General features: G+C 43.2%; 1 long non-coding RNA gene across 2 annotated transcripts in view; it reads right to left on the bottom strand.

Moving 5' to 3' along the window:
* Positions 1-7,504: 7,504 nt before the first annotated feature.
* The window catches only part of LOC125425247, a 34,635-nt gene continuing 20,953 nt past the window's right edge, over positions 7,505-21,186 (bottom strand). For both annotated transcript variants that reach the window (XR_007243337.1, XR_007243336.1), the window contains 2 exons: positions 20,289-20,362; positions 7,505-8,755 (listed from right to left, as the gene is read on the bottom strand). This is a non-coding gene — a long non-coding RNA (uncharacterized LOC125425247). The remainder of the gene's footprint in view (positions 8,756-20,288; positions 20,363-21,186) is intronic.

Raw genomic sequence — 21,186 nt, 5'->3', positions numbered from 1 at the left:
AAAGTGAGCACATTGACTGAGCATTTCACTGTTTGGTGGTTGTCTCCTTTGTCAGCAATGGAGAGTTTTCGTCAGAGGTATGAAGAATCATGGTAGATGAAGCAGAATTATAAATGGCCAATGTCACATAGCCCTTGACCCTGCTTTTTTAAAAATCATCCATTGTGTACCATCTTGGTGCATCGAAATGAATGGAATGCACTGGAGACCTTGAATGCATCTAGCCAGTGCATTCTGTCACTAAGACATTTAAGCACCAATGACAGCCAAATCAGCTCTGCCAGCTCAGCATGGACAGGGCTGATCTGGCTATCAGGGAAGATCAGCCATCAGGAGAGAGGCTAACGGTGCAATTCAAAGTAGAGGTACACCCTTCTAAGTAGGGTGGTCTTAGCAGCCAATGGCCAACAGGGGCAGCTGCCGAGGGTTCCATGTTTTGTGTGGGGAGGTAACTACCCATGGTCCTACTCCATGAAAGAGAGGGGGAAGAAGTAAAAGAACAGGCTCCCACTGTCACTATCGCACCTACCCCATCCCAGGTTTATGCTGCCCACTCTTACCTGCTCCAAGCAGAGCTCAGGCAGCTAGCATCTGGTGATACCTCCAATGTGTCTCACATGAGGCAAGGACTGCCCCCAGCTTGGCCCCAGCGTGGGGGGAGGATGGTATAGGTGGCAGTGGTTTTAGGGCCCCATCCTGGATTTTTGCCCCCTATGACAGTCTCTGCATCTAAGACCACTAAAATCAATTGGCTTAGAAAAATGTAACTCTACTTAGGACTGCACTGTTAAAAACAAAGCAAGACAGAGAATTCACAGGTAAATTGGAAGCAGTTAAGGCAGTTTCTAGTGTGAATGCATAAAAGATTATAGAATGCGACTATTGTCTGTGTTGATAGTTCCGTTGCTAATGTTTGCTCCTGTCCTGCAAACTTTTTGTTTAAAGGCATATGTATTTATCTCAGTAAAATCTTTTTAAAATGACTGATTTACCACTGTAATTGCAGAGGGTCATAATGATAATCTGGTGTTTGGGAAGTCTATGAGAATTCCAGCACATCAAAAGTGAAGAGCACAGAGACATGTACTGAGATCAACTTTAGCTATTTGTAATGAGAAACTCTAGTATAGCTTGGAGGCACAATAGGCCCCTGTGGTTATCAAACCCCTCAAACACGCACTCTGAATTAGGTATAGGGAATGTGTATGTGTGTGTTTGTATGTGTGTATCTGTGTGTGTGTGTGTGTATATACATCAAGTGGCTTCTAAGATATGTAGCACTGACTGAAAAGTAGCATTTGGCCTAAAGCATTTGGTTTCATATTGACTTTAGGATGACTAGAGTGTGCAGTGAAGTGATAATGCTTGCAATACGCATCAACTATCTTTTGAACTTTTTCAGGAATTAGATTTGAATGCTACAGGATGGTTTTTCTCCATACAAACACAGGAAAATGAAAAAAAAATGAAATTGGTGACAGATAATCCTATCTGATGCAAAGCAGAAATAAGATGATACTTGAAGTGGACAAACTATTATTTTAAATGCTGGGGGCAAATTTGCAATTTGCACAAGATTCTTTTTCAGCCCCAAACCCATCAATGTTGTATTGCTAAGATTATATTTACCCTGCCAGAGCACTGTGCTGCTAACTGCATGTGCACAATGAGGTCTTTGTTTTCTTATTCCCACCTCTCTAAGTCTTTTGTACTTCTTTTGAGTCCCGAGAACAAGTTAAAAAATGGTGTGTGTGATGAAGAGAGGAAAGGACAGGCCATAGCTCAATGGGAGAGCATGCAGAAGATGCAGAAGATCCCAGGTTTAATCCCAGTGAATGATATAAAGGTCCTCCAACTTTGACCCTGGAGAGTCAAGCTAACTAAATAAAACTGACCGTGATAGATGAATAATGTGATTCCTTGTGAAATAGCCAGCAGTGTAGTGGCTAAGAGCAGGTGAACTGTAAACTGGAAAATCTGGTTTGATTCCCTACACATTAACAGTAGATTCTAATCTGGTGAACCAGGTTCATTTCCCCACTCCTACACCTGAAGTCAGCTGGATGACTTTGGGCTACTCACAGTTTCCTCTGAACTCTCTCAGCCTCACCTACCTCACAGGGTGTCTGTTGTGGGGAGAGGAAGGGAAGGAACTTGTAAGCTGTTTTGAGACTCTTTACAGTTGTTGTTGCTGCTGGTAGCGGGGACATAGGAAGACCTACTGGTGATCCCTGGCCCAAAAGTGATCAGGCTGGCCTCAACAGGGATTTTACAGCCCTGACCCCTACCTAGTAGAACAGGCTCCCAAAGGAGATCAGGGCCCTGCGAGACCTGCAGAGTTTTCCATCTTGCCTCCCGTGGGTATGAAGGGGGGAGGGTGCTTGACGCCATCGGTTGTTTTATGGTTCCTGTTTTTATAGGTTATATATGGGGTATTTATATTGTGTTTTAACTCTATGTTTTGAGGCTTATGTTTTATCTTGTTGTTCACTGCCCTGAGACCCCCAGGGGAGGGCGGTTTATAAATTTGATACTACTACTACTACTACTACTACTACTACTACTACTACTACTACTACTACTACTACAGCAACAGCAACAGCAACAGCAACAGCAACAGCAACAGCAACAGCAACAGCAGCAACAACAACAACAACAACAACAACAACAACAACAACAACAATAATAATAATAATAATAATAATATTATAGGGAAATCGATCTCATTTGGATGTTTGGCCTCATGTGTCTAAATCCCTTGGGCCGACCCTATCTCCATTACTGTCCAGGTTTGCAGGACCCCTGGAAAGCAGAAAGAACTTTTTTGCCACCAAGTTGCAGCTGATTTATGGCAACACCATAGGATTTACATGGTAAGAAACTAACGGAAGTGGTTTCCCATTGCCTGCCTCTGTACTCCTATACTACCCTGGTACTCCTTGGTGGTCTCCCATCCAAATACTGACTGCTTAGCTTCCAAGATCTGATGAGATCAGGCTAGCAGTAACTGTTATATTCGCAATGGCCAAAAGTTAATTTTTGAAAGGTTACCAGGGAGTCAGTCAGTTAAATTAAATAGTATGACCTTGTGCCTTAAAGATTTGTAACTGTGGGCTCTTAGAATAGGGGTCCTCAAATCTTGTTGACCCAGCTGGAGGTTTTTGAGTTTTGAGAAAGGGTGGTCTGTGCGAACACAAAGTGGCTGCCATGGGGGCAATTTGGATGCTTGCTTGAGAAGTTCTGTGCTGGGGTAGTGATTTCTGGATGGTCTGTCCTTGCAGATCCAAAGCTTGATCCCTTCCAGGATTTTCTGAAGCACCTCCTGCTCAGGGTTGGCTCTTTGCTTTGGGGAAGAAATGGGCCCTAGAAAACGCATCAGCAAGCACCATGTTGGAAAACAAAGAATTAAGAATCAGCTTTCAGACTTTTGGAAGGTCTCGCTAAAATACATTTCCTGGACCAAAATCCACATTCTAACGTTCCCCTTGATGGATTTCCTGGTCAACCAGCATCTTGATAATAGTGCATGATAACCAGATTATATATGCCCTCATCTGAAGGGAATATCAAAGGCAAGAATGAAAAGAGTTGTTAAAATTTTTGGACGGATCAGGCTCATTGTTGGTCAAGTACTTCAACAGCCAGTTTTCCTGCAGTAGAAGTGCAGCAACCTTGAGATTTTAATAAATGAGTTGTAAGTTCTTTGTGAGACTTTGCAAGGTCTCTTTCCTCTTCCCCACTCCCTGCCCTAGATTTTTAATCTTATTTCAGTATACTGTATGCTGTGTATAAACAGGGAAGTTCAACACCATAGAAAATTCTTTGACCTTCCTTGTCAGCAAAAGCATTGGATGGGCAGCCGCTTAATGGGGAAATCAAATAAAGCGACTCCCAACCGCTTTTTTAAAAGCCTGTGGGGAAAATGCTACACATGTTACATGCTTTTCATTTCCACATTCCAAAAGCATCAACAAAATAATGGCTCAGGGGGAAATAGACCCATCAACTTATCCAAAACAGTTGTTTCTTCTCAGCTTCAATAGCTGAGTCTTTTGCACTTTGCAGCATTTAAGTGGGATCAAAGTCCCAGGACTTGGCTTTGTAAAAGAAAACATAGTAATGGGACAAAGTAGGCAATCAGAATGTTTAGAGTGGCTTATATATATAAGTTTAGAGTGGCATACACACACACACACACACACACACACACACACACACACACACACTGTCTGTGTGTGTGTGTATATATGTATGTATGTATGTATATATGTATGTATGTATGTATGTATATGTATGTATGTATGTATGTATGTATGTGTATGTGTATATATATATATATATATATATATATATATATATATATATATATATATATATATATATATATATATATATATAAAAGAAGTATTGTCCATCAGAATATATATATATATAAGAAGTATTGTCCATCAGAAAATATATATAAAAGAAGTATTGTCCATCAGAATTGGTTTTTTCTATATGATTGTTAAAGTTTAGTTAATTTCTCTAAGATGAAAAAATATATGAGAGGGAATAATGGACCAGCAAACACTGTACAGCTGAATCTCAGTGTAAGCTAGCACTGGATTGAAACCAAAGTATTTTGGTGACATACTCAACAGCAGAGCTGCTAGACCACAAGTCATCTGGAGTGCCCCTGAAATTAGCATCAAGCTGCATTCAGAATGCATCTGATTTATTTTTCTTCTAATGCAGTTCTGCACTACAGCCAGTAGGGGTACAGAGGACGCAGAGGGCACTTTCACACATATAAAATAATGCACTTACAATTCACTTTCACAATTGTTTGCAAGTGGATTTTGCTATTTCGCACAGTAAAATCCAGCTGCAAAGTTCATTGAAATTGGATTGAAAGTGCATTATTCTGCATGTGCGGAAGTGCTCAGAGAACAGTAAGCAGGAGTTGCTGTGACTCTGCTGCCCAGGTATTTCTGCAATGCTGCAAGGCTGAGGGAAAACTTTGCTTGTCAGATCCTGATAAACCCAAACTAAGACAGCATTAATTCTTTTTGCGCATTCTCCTCAGATTGTCTATTTTTTTTCTTGAGTTCTTTCTTCTGATTGCTTAATTTGGTTTGTCACTGTCTGTATTTACTGTATCGACATTTCTGAAAGTCTATCCATCCCCTCTAAACTGTCTTGCTCTTCACCTTCCCTTGTCTTATTTTTTGTCGTATCTGTTGCCATTGCCTTTGTTTTCCTATTTTTCATTCTTTTTTCAATTATTTTACACAATCAAGCCAACACTGGAGCAAGACTAAGGTTTCCATCAATCTAATTTGGACTTCCTTGCCTTCCACCTCAGCTTTGTAGTTTTGTCTGCTCAGCCAGATCTTGCAAAGGAGTAGCTCTGTTAGAATGCCATAGAAAATAAAGCAACCTTTCCTCTTTCCTGCGTTTTCCCTTCATTTTTGCTCATTTTGCTCTCTTCCTCTCACAATATGCTCTCATTTATCTTTTCCTGTTCTAATTCCCCTTGCCTTCATTTATCAGTCTTGATCTTGTCTCTTTCTCATTCCTGGTTGACAACTTAGAATGGTGGTGGTGCATGAACAAAAGTAGGTGATTGGAAAGTTAATATTTCCTCAGGATCTAATAAGATACCCCCACCACCACCACCACCACCTGTCTCTGCTTTAGTGGTAGGTAAAGGTATAAGGGTAGATAGACTTTTTACTGACTTATTATATAATGTTTCAGTGAGCTGCTGCCTACTTTATTCTATATTGGAGCACATATATGAGTGTGTTCAAATACAAAATTACAAAATTAGATGCATGGTTTGGATCAGGATCATAAGGGGGGGGGGGAGTGGAATCTTTGTCCAGATGTCCATGGTGGCTTTCGGCAGCCCTGCTCAACAGCGTTTAAAAAGTCATTCTTTTTCAAAATAGTTTCAGTGCTCCCAATAAAATAACCTAATCATTAATATTGCTATGTTTACTTGCTTTCAAGGAAGCCATAATTTAGCAAAAGTGGATTGGCTATGTGGCACTGTGATGTTATCCCATTCACAATGCGATCGCTTTATCACCCATGCAATTAAATCAGGAAGCACCAGGAAGACGGTGATGTTACGTCATCCATTCACGATGTAAGCCCTAATTATTGGGATCATCAATGTGGTCCATCTAGGAAGAAGGAAAAACAGTACATGGGACAAGAACATTGCTCTTTAAAATGCTAGCTACCAAAATTCAAAATCTGAGGCTCTAGAGAAAATGGTACGAGCAGAGATGGGATCCAGCAGGTTCTCACAGGTTCCCGAGAGTAGGTTACTAATTATTTGTGTGTGCCGAGAGCGGGTTACTAATTGGTGATTTTGCCACATGATTTTTGCCTTAGTTACGCCCTTCCTCTCAGCAGTAGCGCACAGAACTTGAAGCAGTCTAGCAGGAGGTGCACCGGCATGCGTGGCAGCCTGCTTATAACGTGCATTCATTTCCCGTAGGACTTTATTTTCCCCTTTACAGGATTATTTTTTGAATGCCATGGCCAGCCCCATTGATGCTTTGTACGGTTTTGAATCCCCTTACCGTAGACCCCTGCTACTAAAAATTTTGGATCCCACCACTGGGTATGAGTCCAATAATACTGAATTCCCTGCAGAAAATTGAGCTACTGTTTTCTGCTGTTCCAAAGAGCTGTAGTAATGATGCTTCCACTACTGTGACTGTTTGACCAGCAACAACAAAGCATGCTGGATGTCAATCAACCTTTACTTTGAACAATCTTGAAGTGCTAAAATATGTCATCAAAGCAAACGCTTGAATTTACACAGGACTTTTGCACCCCATTCTGCAAACTCAGGCTAGACATTCAGGAGACAAGGCTCTACATCTCAGCTCAATCCTAGTCTCATTTCCCCATCTGTAAAGCAGAACTCTTGCTCTCCTTTTCTCAAAGCATATTGGAAGAACAAACCAGTTTGAAAGTTATTTTGTTGATTTTTACTGAATGGATGCCCTGTCTTTCTCCCCAGTGGGGATCTAAGACAGCTTACATCACGCTCTTCTCTTCCATGGGTATCCTTACAATAACCCTGGGAGGTAAGGTAGACTGAGAATCACCCAGCAAGCTATTTTATAGATTTTAAAGTATGATATAAATTATAGGCAGCAATCATTCTTAGGGTCTTTGTCCCAGCAGGGGCCTCCATTAAATGACTGGGTCCTAAACAAATAAAACATTTTGAATATTGGGGTCAAGGCTCTTTGTTGTACAATAGAGAATAAAAATCTTCTTTCCTCCTTTAATCCATTTGTATCATCAGCTCTTCTGGGTAGGAAACCATGCCTGACTCTGCATTTGAACTATGCTTAGAATAGCTTATGTGAAGGCCTCTAGGCACAATGGTTAGAGGAAAGAATAACAATAATTAACAAAAGCAAAGGGAAGCAGGTTCCATGATAATTATAAGCAAAGTAATTAAGAATCAAATAAATGATATCCACACATATAATTAGAACATAGGTAAACACACTGGGTCCGTGTAATGTTGGGGAACGAAGTAGCAGAGTGTTGAGAATACAAAGAAGTGAGATATAAAATTAGCAGCCGTGAAATGTTTTCCACTTGGTTTATGCTTGTCCACCTCTGACTGGTGTAACTTATAATTAGACTCTCTGCCTACACTAGTGTGGTTCCAAAGAATTGTGGATTAAAAAAAAACTCTAGAATTTCCCAGTACCTTGATAAGTTACAACCTGAAATGCTATACTTAGTCCATTAAAGATCTCCCCCCCTTCCCCCCCACGCACACATATACACACTTCACAGTGACATTTTAGTGCAGCTAGGGAAATTTGCCATCTCGCCATTTATTATTTTCAGGGCATGGATAGAAAAAAGAAGGTTGCTATGAAGAACACAAATAAAATGGATTGCATGTATAGAGGTGAGCTGAAGAAAGCTGATAAATACACTCCCCTGAATGTCAGCAAATGTCACTTGAGAAACCGTTTGCAGCTACCACAAGAGCCTTGTGAACAAACAAAGAAGAATAGCAAAGCTAGGCAGAACAAGCTGGGCATGCTCACTTCGACATGAATAGGCAATGAGCGTGCTCAGAAGTTACACCAGAGAAATTGTTAAACTTGATAGATGGAGCTTTTCATTCAAACCACCCTCTCATGTATCACTGGCATAAAAGACCAGAGAGAAATCAAAGAACAAAGGAGACAGCTATGAATTGTGGGCTTGAAATTTTTCCCCATTACATTGTTCACACTATTCTAATCCTTGATTGAAGAAATAATCTTTATTAAATGAATTTTTGCTGGTAGCAGACACAGGGGTCTGCAACCTGCGGCTCTCCAGATGTTCATGGACTACAAATCCCATCAGCCCCTGCCAGATTGGCCAATTGGCTGAACTTCCAGATAGGATAATAATACCAGTAAGAAATAGTATAGCACCATCTACTGACTGGAGGTATACATCACCTCTGTTTTGACCGTCATTTCCCTAACCATACATAAAAAAAAAATCTGAACAGATTTGAAAAGTCCTCCTTAAGTATGCAGAATTTTAAAGTTTTATGAATGGAGTGCTGATTCATTAACATCATTGTTTGCCATCAATAATGAGATAAGGATTGCACCCTTAGGCACCCAAACAGAAGTCTGACAGATGTTTCCTCCTTTCATCTTGTGGTTGCTTCTTTGCTGAATTCATTGATCTACATCTTCTTTAGCCTTCTACACAGGGTGACCTAAGATAAAATAAAACAAAAGGCAAAAGAACATTTCATAAAAGTTATACATTCTAACAGGCAATATGTTATTGTAATGCTTGTGATTAAAAAATATTATAGCATATTTCAAGTGTTCAAAGTACTTCATGCACAGTAATTCATGTAATCAAGGAGAGATTTAATCCTGAAACTTTGTGGCTGATTGCTCATACTCTTGGCTATTATGCCACCTTTATTCTTGTATTCTCAACATGAGCATGCCCTCAAAGATCTTTAGGTGGACTGACCATCTATAAATGGTTCTTTTTAAAATGGGCCACTGGCAGGGGCGAATCTAGGCAAACTGGAGCCCGGGGACAAAATCTAAGTTTGGTGCCCCCCCATCCCCACCCCAGGTATGGACGACCACCCTCCCCCACAATGACCAAACAATGATTTTTTTGCACCAGCTCACAAAACACCTCCCACCACCAGCAAAACATACATGGCTTTCTCCCCACCAACTCTCTTTCCTAATTGTGTCCTCACACCAACCCTATGAGGTAGGTTGTTAGCCTGAGAAACAGCTCCAAGCCAGTGCAAGTGGGAATTAACTTTTAAGCATGTAAATCTCTCACAAGTCACACACACCCCCATCTGAAGGTTTACCAAGCAAGCGCCAGCATCATCTTCAGTTCTGCTGCTGCTTCTGGGCTCCCTGCTCAGCTTGCCTTTTCCTGTGCCTGCCAGCGCCTGGCTGCCGGGGAGAAGGCTTCTGAGTAATGCCACACTTAATTTAAGGCGAATAAGGCATGCTGGGTTAGAGGGAGGGGAGGCGGAGTTCCCCAGTCCTGCTCCTGGGAGCCCAGTGGGACTTCTCCCCAGCCCCCTGGACACTCCAGGCCACCGTACAGAGTGGGCGGGGCTACGACAGGCACTGGGAGCAGTGGCTGCTTCAGTGCCTGCTTTCTAGGGCTTGCTCAATCCCTCGCTCTGTAGGAGGATGTTTTGGCGCCCCCCACGTGACCTCAATCAATGCGCCTGGGGACAAGGGGTACCCCATGTCCCTAGGCAGGAACGCCAGTGGCCACTGGCATAATATGTAACATCAAATGTGAGCCTTAGGAAACCGAATCAAAAAGTTTCATGGAACAGGAAAAAAAAGTACTTTGCAGCTGTAAAAACAGAATTGAAAACTGTGCTTATATACTGGTAGCATGCTAAATTGGAAAGACATTTAAGATGCTGCTAACTTTTAACAAAACTCATGCTTCCACTTGAAATAGATGATTTGCACTGTCCTAAGTGAATGGCACATATTCTGTTTACATAATTATAGAGCATGATGATCATGTGAAAAAAACACTTGAAAACTTTACAATTTGGCGGCCCTCTGCTCATGGCAAACTTGCCATATGTTTCTATCATAACCTACAGAATTTGGTTTTCAGCATGAACTGAAAGGCATCATTTTTCCAGCACTTCTTAGCTTGAAGTGAAAGGTGAATTCTGCACAAAGCATCAAAAGCACATGTTCAGCCATCTGCAAGACAACACATTAAGGTTTTACCTGTGGTTACTATGTGTCCAGGTGCTCACAGGCCCTTACTGATAAGTAAAGATGCTAATAACACAGCATTGATCTGTAAATAAACAATGCAAAGTGTAGAACAAAGTATTTTCCTTTAAAAGCAGAGATATTACTTTGATAAACCCAAGTCACCTATTCAAAAAATCAATAAAAAAGGCAATGTGTGCATAAAAAAGTCTATGTGCTATGCAGGTTACAGCATTGGACTAGAACAACAGAGACATTGGTTCAAGTGCTTGATTGCCCATGAATATCATGAGATATCACTCATGTCACTCATCCTAACCCTACCTTACACATTTAGTGGGAGACTAAAGTAGAGCAGAAGATATACTACGTATATCATTCTATGCTCCTCAGCAAAATAAATATTAAAGTTAAAAAATAAGTTGCAATACTACAAAATCATTGTTGTTTACAGCTGTGCTCTGCATTATTTACCATTCTGGTGAACTAATAGATTGGAGGGCTGTAAGGGACTTTGGTGGAGAGCACTTTTTAGATCCGGAAGACCCTGGATTCAGTTCTGAGAACCAGCATGGTGTAGTGATTAAGACTGGTGGATTCTAATCTGGAGAACTGGATTTGATTCCCTACTCCTCCACATGAGTTATATTAGTATACTCTTATCGGGTGAATTGGATTGGTATCCTCACTCCCCCACATGAAGTCTACTGGGTGACTTTGGGCTAGTCACAGTTCTCTCAGAACTCTCTCAGCCCCATCTACCTCACAACAGTTCTGTTGTGGGGAGGGGAATGGAAGGTGATAATAAGCCACTTTGAGACTCCTTAAAGGGATAGAAAGGTGGTGGTGGGGTATAAAAACCAAATCCTCCTCCTCTTCTTGTCATCAGTTAAAGGATTTCAGGAAATAATGGATTTTTCTGATTGAGAGTGGCAGTGTAATTTCCAATCAGAGTAAGCAATACTGAGCTACATGCGTAAGACAGCCTGTGTACGTTATTCCTGTGTCGATTTTTATATTGGGTTTTCATGACTGTAGATTACTACACTTGTGTTATCTGTGGCTGTTACAAAATACTAAAAATTCTAATTTTCCAAGTGTTTTGTGTTCATTAAAGTATGATACACAAGTGCTCTGTTAAATTTTGGCATGTAATTTTTTTTTCAGGGCAAGAAGCTATTTGGAGACCTGCTTTTGCTGCTATCGTGTGTGTTTTTCTTCTTCTTCAGATGGCCTTCCTTGAAGCAACAATGAGAACACCATGTGGTCAATCAGCTTTGGCTAAGTGATAGTGTTACTGAGGGCTAATTAAACTATTCAGAACAGGCATTACCTATAAGCTTACAAAGACCTCCATGATGTCATCCTTTAGCCAAAGCTGATTGGCTACATCACGACTGCACTGTACTTAGTGGAAAATAGGCTGCACTGAAGCAAAAACTGCAGGTAGACTACAAAAGGAAGAAGAGCCCTGAAGTGGACCAAGCACCAAACCTGAGAGAGGGTGATTGGATTCTGTGTGAAAAACTCAGAAAGCCCTGAATACTTTTCACAAGGCTGATGAAATTTGCCTGACATTTTAGTTCAGCGTTACTATCATACTAGGCCCCACCCAGGGAAAGAAGTCCTGTTTATTCCGAAGGCTTGTTCCATTTGTTTAATTTATATAAACCACTGGAATGCAGGACCAAGCTAGACATTACATGTAACCAGTCGTGGGATTCAGCAGGTTCGCACCACTTCAGCAGAACCATTTGTTAAAATGGTGCTTGTAAACTACCAGTTGTTAAATTATTTGAATCCCACCACCAGAACCAGTTGTTAAATTATTCTAGTCCCACCACTGCAAGTAACTCCTAAATGCCATGGGGACTTGCAGCAGGCCATCTGAGTTCCCCAGGAGCTGAAGCATTCCAAAGGCCTGATTCAGACTGGGGATGTGGTATAGTGGCAAGGGACTTCAGCCATTTCCCCAGGCCATTTCACTACTCCAAATAGCCCTTTAGTGTTATCTGCCCCAAATAGGGAGCTGCACATGTAACTATTCATGTGCCTTTGGAAGGAAAGAAAAACCTTGACTTGGCACTGTTCACACCTAGTGCTAGAATCTACCGTTTTCTCCATAGCATGGGAACTGCAAGGCAAGCAATGATGTTTTGTGCTTGGAATGTCTTCCTAATTTGTCCCAGTGGCCAGGAACCCAACCAATGCATACATGCCTTTGCATGAGTTGCTTCCCCCTTGAAGGAGCTCCTGATGTGTATATTGTGCCCAAAGAACAATGTGGTGGATGGTGGAAACTATGTGGCTTGCTGGTGACTTTGTTGTGAATGTTTGTCATTCACAACAAAGAAGCAAATTGCATTATGAGAGAGTGGCAGGGAAGGCAAAATTAGGCTCTGTATGTTTGGTTTTAATGGTCTAATATTGTAATGCTAGCTAACTATAACTCTTTTTTCATTAATAGCTCCTTTGGTTTGTATTTGGAATACACTGGTTTTTGTGTGTCATTCGTATGTCTTTTGAGTCCTCACTGACATTCAATATGGCAAGTCTCTTTTGAATCATGTTTATAAAATAACTGCAGTATAATTAAACCAACAAAGCCATCTTTTAAAGAAGCTTAATAGCTCTTTTTTTCCACCTTGCAAATTTGTTTTATTTTTTAAAAGGGGGAAGAAATAGTCCTGCCTCAATTTGGTTGCTCATTTTCTTTCGCTTTTCTAATTCTTCTTTGCATCTTAAATCTGCACATTTCTAATTTTTGACAACTATTGATTATTAATAAAGTGCTCATGAAAGATATGCTTCATCGCTTCTTCAACAAGAATAATTTTCATTAATAGAAAGTGTAACATATCTTGACAGATACAATGTATGAAACACTCCTCCCCCACCCCACTCCGCCCTACTTAATCGCTAATGTTGTGGTAGTGAATACACAGGAAGTGGCTCAACAGATATGGCAGGTGATAATCAGAGTGGATGCTATTTTATAAAATGTAACTAAAAATATTTTAATGATATAAAAGCAACAGATAAATAAAAGCAATTACATTTAATTTGGCTTTCAGCTTGTGAGCAATTTTTTGTTAGCTTTAATAATGGAGAAAGCTCATGCAGAAGGACTAATGGTAGATTTGGTGTTAGCCCTATTCATCAGGGATTCTAAGTAGTACTTAGCCTGGGATATTTCCCAAGTAAAGGTAAAATATGCACAGGGAGGGAACCTGGGACAATAATGCATTTGCGAATATTCCTCAAATCGTGCAAGTTGATGGCATTCTTCTCAGGTGTTTGCAAATGTTGTCACTGATTGAAATAAGGTGCAGGCTTTGTAAAGGTAAACAAAGAAGGCATTCACATGAACGAGAGTGAACAGGATTAGGGAGAAGTCCCTTGGGGAAGTATGACTATTTTCATACTTCTTGTATATTCTTCGTGCTTACAAGCAGATTGCCTACATTTTCCTCTAGGAGCAACTGTTCACTGGAGGAGGTATTGCAAAAGTTCTTCCAAGGATTGGGACAAAAAAAATTTGGTCAAGACACCAGTTGTTATTCGAATATTTGGTCAAGACACCAGTTGTTATTCGAATATTTCCTGGCAGAAATTATTGGCCTGTCACTTCTGAGCAACCATCCACTGGGAAGTCATCTTTTGTAGGATATACTGAAGTGACAAGGAGCTGCAGAAGAGCACAGTTATCTGAAGATGTTCTTCATTTCAGCTGCACTTGTGTAGGGTGACTTCCTGGCAGCCAGGGTCCATCCTGGCAGGTCATTAGGGGAGAAGATACTGAGGCCATGTGACACACACACACACCGGGCCTCCTTTTCTCCACACTGGCTAAAAGAGCCAGTCTGCAGCAGTGATCACTTCTTTGGTGGAAATTGGCATCCCATGGACATTATACAGCACTACATCATCTCTGATTCAAATGTCCTCACACAAATCTTTCTGCTTTAGTGTGATTTTTCTATAGAGCTTTGTGTTGGAATAGAGATAGACCTTCCCTCCTGGAAGGGCAGAGGCCTCTTTTCCTTGCATTGACTAACAGAAGAATATTTGGCTGTTGGGCTAGGTGTGGTGCCAAGAGCTGGGGTGGGGGAAGGTGGCAGAAGGGAGGCCATATTGCAGACAATGGAGATCCCACATGTGGGAAAGAAAGAAGTCTCCATTGTTTATTTTAATACACTCCCTATATGGTCTAATTAATTTGGTTTATTAACTTCTATTACATTTTTAAATTTAATTAATCAAACACATTTCATTCCCCTAACAGATCAATCTGCTCCAAGGAAGCCAGCCCAAAAACTCAAACACCTTAATCCACTGACAATCCTTAAAAATCAAAAGAATGAAATCCTAGCTAGTCAGAATGCCGAAGCCACCCTTAACATTTTCTTAAATTCATTCTCTTACAGAAGCCATAATCCTTAAGCTCCTCCTACTGTAGAAATACGGTAGACATCATTGTTGGATTCATTATTTAAAATTGTTACCAAGGTTACAAATTACCATCACTGTGAGCAACAGGTCCCTCTGAAGCGGTATCGTTACAGATTAACTGTAATGTGTAGGATTATAATAAAAGGCATGAGGGATTAGGTGCAAGGGGGGGAAATGTCAGTAATAACTCAGATACATCCAGGGTACATTGTGCAGTAGTAGGCTAAAGCTAGGCTTCCAGTGCTTATATGGAGTATTTGTGTGTGTAAGTGTGTTTGGGGGGGGCGGGGGTGGAGAATGGGCATTTCTACAGGCCATACAACGTGCAAAACCATTGTAACCTTCAGCAGCAGGAAAACAAGGTTGAACTTGATGGATTCTGCTAAAGGATTCTTGAAATAATGTGTGCTATTTGTGAGTTATCTTCCTGACAAGCACATGTGTTCCAATAAAGTGGTAGAGAGTGTTAGGGTGACCACAAACAAAATTAAGCTGGGCCTGTACTTGCCTAATGCCTCAACACTACAAGAAAGGTTCAGAACACCTGTGGCAAGAGGACAAGTGTGAACCCACCTCCCAAAGGAGCTCATATCCTTAGCTATGAACTGATTAGTTCCTCTTGACTTCAGAGAACGCTACTTTAAACAGAATGAAGTTTGTTGTATGCTTTTGTGCAATTTTGGACACAGTACTTGCACAAATGCACATACAAGTATTTTACAGTTCGTTTTGAGGAGATGTGATGCCTTGGAAATCATATCCACACCCTCTATGCATTGCAAATAATTCCTGCAACACTTTAAGATAAAGAAGCATTTAATTACACTAGTTAATATTAAAGCCATCAGTCATTCAATAGCAATTTATAGCTTGCATTTTTATCATGACTTTTCTTGAAGGAGCTCTGGGCAGTTCGACTCTCCTCCATTTTGTCCTCACAACCACCTTGTGAGGTAGCTAGACTGAGAGACAATGACTGGCCCAAGGTCACCAATGGCAGAGGGATAGTTTGAACTCAGCTCTCTCACTAGGGTTTACCATACTAGCTCTGCAGTGCTCTTGGAAGGTTTACAGTACAAACCAATAACATCACAATGTACTATTAAAAAATTCCAAGGCTCCATAATATTAAAGCAGCACCGCAAACAGGCAAGAAACAACATTCAAAATTCAAATGCCAACTCTAAAGGAAATGAAATTTCAAATTGCTAGCAGGGATTACAATGGAGGCAATTGATCCTGCACTGTTTACCACTGTGTGCCTTCCTGCCATTAGCTTGAAATAACAAGATTTCCAAAATATTTTGAAATTTATTTACTGGACAAAAACAAAATACAGTTTTATAGGACTATAATTGTCCCTTCTGCTCAAAAAGTAGTGTGGGAGGTGGAATATGGTTATGTCCTTTATTCTAGAGTAATGCACAGCTCACAAATCTCAGACACTGTTCATACAATCCGATGTAGAGTGACTTCAGTCTTAACTAGCCAGTGATTACAAGATCAGGAAGACTCATGTTTAAATCGCCATTCATGCCATGGAAGCCTGCTGGCCAATCTTGGGCCAGTTATACTCTTGGTCTAAGGTACCTTACAGTACTGCAGGCTACCAAAAAGGCAAAAAAAGTGGGTTCTAGATCAAATCAAACCTAAATTCACACTAGAAGCTAAAATGCCTAAACTGAGGCCATAGTAATTTGATCATATTTTGAGAAGTCACAATACACTGGAAAAGACAATAATGGTAGCAAAATGTGAAGGTACCTGGACAAGAGGAAGTCCTAACCTGAGATTAATTAACTCAATCAAGGAAGCTTTGACCTACAAGAGTTGAGCAAGACAGTTAACAGCAGGACATTTTGGAGATTGTTTATTCATAGGGTCAATATAAGTTGAAAGTGACTTGATGGGTGACACACAAAGCTGCATGGGACTGCACTGTTCAGTAATCCCAGCAGCTCACACTCATCTCACTATGGGAGGAATACACACTTCACCCTGCGTGTGTTACACCAGAAGTATGGAAAGTAGCTGAGCAGGTCATGTGCACATTTGCTTCTTTACAATTTCTGTACCTGCCCCAAAATGTGTAGCAACAGGTTGACACAATGCATTGCAGAATTCTGTAGACTTTAGGGAGCATAAGAACATAAGAAAAGCCATGCGGGACTAGACCAAGGCCCATCAGTTCCACTGTTCACACAGTGGCCAACCAGGTGCTTCTAGCAGAGGCGGAGCTACCAGGGGACCGGGGCGTATTGCACCAGGTGCGCACCTGGGGGGGGGCCGTAAAATTTCCCCCCACCCACACACACTTACTTTCGTTCAGCCTGAAAGTGGAGGCTGGAAAAGCAGCCTGTTCACTTGAGGTTGAAAATGGCCTGGTGGGAACTACACTTCCCAGGAGACCTTGTGAGCCCCAAGGTCTCCTGGGAAGTGCAGTTCCCACAGGGCCATTTTCAGCCTCAAGTGAACAGGCTGCTTTTTCCAGCCTGCACTTTCAGGCTGAACTAAGGTAAGTGTGTGTGGCGGGGGGGGGGGGCACCACGGGGGGGGGACGACGACGACGACGCAGAGTGCGCACTGGGTACAGTATGGCCCACCTACTCCTCTGGCTTCTAGGAAGCTCACATAACCTTGCCTAGGGAAAGAACCTGCTCCATCAGGTTTCACAAGGTGGGTGGAGAACCCTGTAGGGTAAACTGCCTAGGAACAGGATATCTTCTTTAACTTAACTGGGTTGTGGGCAATGTCTGTACCTCTGTAAAAAGCAATATGGGACATCATCAGCACACCTTCAAAAATTACAGTACACAAAGTGCTATCTACATCATCTCAGTAACCTTTACAAAAGCTCTGTAAAGGCCAGTCAGAATCACTATCCCCAGACCGCACAGGGCACTGGATGGGCAGCTGTTAAGAAGACAGGGGTTTGCCTAATGCCACCTGCAGCTAGATTTTATTATTTGGTTTATTTGTCATGTTTCCAGAAAACATAAAGCATCATAGACACTGAAAACCAGAATTCCCCTTTGGGGTCTGATTGAGAAATAAGTTTTACAGCATGGATTTCTGGCTTTGGAGACATCTGATCAGGGGATTTCCTGACTCCCACTGCATCATACCCTGTTTCCCCAAATATAAGACATCCTCTGAAAATAAGACATAGTAGAGGTTTTGCTGAAGTGTGAAATATAAGGCATCCCCCGAAAGTAAGACGTAGCAAAGTTTTTGTTTGGAAGCATGCCCGACGAACAGAACACAGAAAAATAAGACATCCCCTGAAAATAAGACATAGCGCATCTTTGGGAGCAAAAATTAATATAAGACACTGTCTTATTTTCGGGAAAACACGGTAGTAGCACCAGCCTTATAATATGACATATAAACAAGTTCTGATCTAATTGTACAGACTGACAATTCTGGACAATTTCAAACTTCATGCAGCAAAAAACTCTTGTGTGAACCCTGTGTTGCACATTTGCCATTGTCAGGGATACTTAACTAGGCATTTAAAGAAAAACACCTGGCACTCATATTTTAGAATAAACTTAGCATAGAAGAACACAGTAAGGATTTCCTTGGGATTTGGGGGCAAAGTCAAATTCATCATAAGCTTGTTGAATGAGTGATCAGATGCGGGGCAAGAATTTAGACTATAGACTTCTTCATGCCCCTCCTCCCAGTCCTAACATTTTCTGAAGTCGCTAAGGAGGTATGTCAGTCTCTAGACAGGATTCCAACCTTCAACCCTGAATCATTTCTAGGTAATGAACTCCATGCAGGTGAACTACAGGAATGTACCCAAAAAGTGTCCGTTATTGCCTGCTAACTGAAAGGGGGGTCTGTATAAGTCTGAGCAGGGGAGACGTGCTTCAGTGCCTACTACTAAGTGATGGGGGCGGGGGGGGGGCTGTAAAGCAGGCCTCAGTGTTAGTTGTGGTAGACTGTTGCAGCACAATTTACAAGGAATCTTGTGGTGGTTTAAAAACGAATGGGTGTTCAGCAGCTTTCAGCTGTAAGTCACTGAGTCCCCACAAGATTCCTCTTCTGCGCAGCCCCTGTGAAAGGGTAGAGGCCTCGAGTCAGACTAGCCTCAGGAATCCGAGGCGGTTCTGCTCAGAGTCTTACTGGGATTCAGGAGGACTGACCGCCAGGAAAATGTCCTGGGGGACCACCTGGTCAGGCCCTCCCCTACAAAGAGAAGCTGCCGTTTGTGTCTCTTGGATAAATGGCCCTTTATGAGTGGAAACAAGAGCTTGAAAAACGCTCCTTCCCACTGAGGCGAAGGAGGGCAGAAACCCCGTCTCTGCTCGCCTGCCAGCCGGCCCTTTGAAGGCGCAGCGTCCTGCCCTCCTGCTCTTCCGGCTGCCGCGGCCTCTCCCCGTCCCCTTCTTCGGCCCGGTGGCACCGGAGAAGGCCTCAGCCTGACAGCCCTTCCCGCACGACAGGGAGGCCGCCTCGGGTCAGGCCGGAGGGCAGCGGCAGGGTCGAGGACCTGGCTTGGTCATGAACCCGGCCGACTTCCCTCTCCCGAGAGCTGCTTTTAGATGAACTTGGGCGGCTCCCGACACAAGGCCGGGCCGGGCCGCGCTGCCTCTGGTTCCCCAGAGGGGGCCGGCTGGGTGGGTGACGCACCAGGGGCCGCTGCTTTTCCTCTGCCGGGCCTGTAAAAACAAACAAGGCCGCCAGGCCTGAGCGAGGCAGGCCGGGGAAGCAAGCCGGGCACATCCTCCGGCAGGAAGGAACCCGGGAGCAGACAAAAGAGGGCCGCGGGCAGGAGGCGCCTCACCGGCCGCTGAACCGCCGACCTCCCAGTGGACCCCGAAGGCCAGGCGCGAGGCTCCCTGCTGCACCCCGGGCCTCCTCCGCCATAGAGGTGGGCAGACTGACAGCTCTTGCATGCCTGTCCTTGGCGGTGAGGGGTTAGGTCCGAAGGTCAGACGCACCTTCTCTACCATAAACATGAGTGGAGCCTCTGAAGGGCGCCCCTACGCACAGGAGCTCCAGCCTAAGCAACGGAGATCCTTGCAGGGGGCGACCACGTGACTGGAGGTGCGTCGCCCCGTCCGGGAGGCCTTGGCGTAGACTTGCTGGCCGGGCCTTCCACCGGGATCAGAATAACAGACATTTTCATAGACACGTTTTCTGATCGATCAGTTACAGCTTCCCCTGTAGACATGTGGTTTAAAATGAAGCCGGTTACATTTTACCGACAACTTTCCTGGGTTATTGTCGCCCCCCCCCCCCCCCCCCCCCACCCACCCACCCACCCACCCATTTGCGTGTACAAGTGCGACAGGCTACAGAAGGCTTCACCTTTTGTATCTCTTCTCTTCTGCCTATTGACGACTGTTCCAGTAGACCTGCAAGGGAATGTTTAAAAAAAAAAAGTGGCGCCCCCTTTTCAAAGACAGTGAGAGGGTTCAGACATGCAGAGGCGCCAAACTAGGGCAAGCTGAGGAGAGTCCCATAGCAAAACAAGGTAATTTAGTTCATTTTTATTATTTTTGTATATAGGAAACCTTCATACTCAAAGGCCCCAAATGGTAGTTTACTTACTTAGTCCATAAATCCAATTAAGGCAGGACACCAGCTGTTCTGTTCCCAGCCACCAGCACTGCAACCCGGTGAACCTGAAGAAGAAAAAGAGATGGTTTTATACCCCACTTTTCTCTACCTTTAAGGAGTCTCAGAATGGCTTACAACTGTATTCCCTTCCTCTCCCCACAACAGGCACCTTGTGAGGTAGGTGGGATTGAGAGAGTTGTGAGAGAACTGTGTCTGGCCCAAGGTCGCCCAGCAGGACTCCCCAACAGGGGGGGGGGGGGGGAAGCTTACAGGCGCTGGTCGGCCTCTCCTCCAGGAGTTCGAAAATATCCTTCTCTAACCACCACCACCACGGTCACCTCCCAAAGAAACCCCCAGTGGGAAATCGTACCGGGCCCTGCTTGCTGGGACACTCTGGGCTCTCTTAACCGGCTGGCTGAGTCGCTAAAGATCAGTTCGCAATGCAGAGCTGTGCACGTTTACTCGGAAGTAAGCTCCATCCCTATTAGACCCAAGTGTGCCTAGGACCGCGGAACAAGAAGGGCTCCTGAAGTGTGGTGTGCGTGTTTGCTGCCTCTTTGCCTTCCTTCGGATGTTGCTAATTCAGTCCGAGATGCCAGGCTGAGCTGCAGGGGTTGGGGAAGAGTCTCCTTGACTGCCATCCTCTCGAGAATGCAGCAAAGGGGATTTCCAAACTTCCCAGGGAGGTTAGAAAAACAAACCAGAAATGGCAGCGGGGGTGGAGTGGGGAAATAACCTTTCATGATCTCTCAACTGGCATCTGCAGGGCTCTGTACTTCGGAAGGAAGTTCAGCTCAAAATGTGGACAAGCAGCAGCGTATGACTGGGATAGCCAGAGCATCCCTCCCTTTAGTCTGGACGCTGTCGCTCCTCCGCACTCGGAACCTGA

This window comes from Sphaerodactylus townsendi, linkage group LG01, assembly GCF_021028975.2.
Source record: "Sphaerodactylus townsendi isolate TG3544 linkage group LG01, MPM_Stown_v2.3, whole genome shotgun sequence".
NCBI lineage: Eukaryota > Metazoa > Chordata > Lepidosauria > Squamata > Sphaerodactylidae > Sphaerodactylus > Sphaerodactylus townsendi.
Note: the sequence above shows the minus strand (reverse complement) of the source record. Positions and strands in the feature narration are given on the sequence as shown.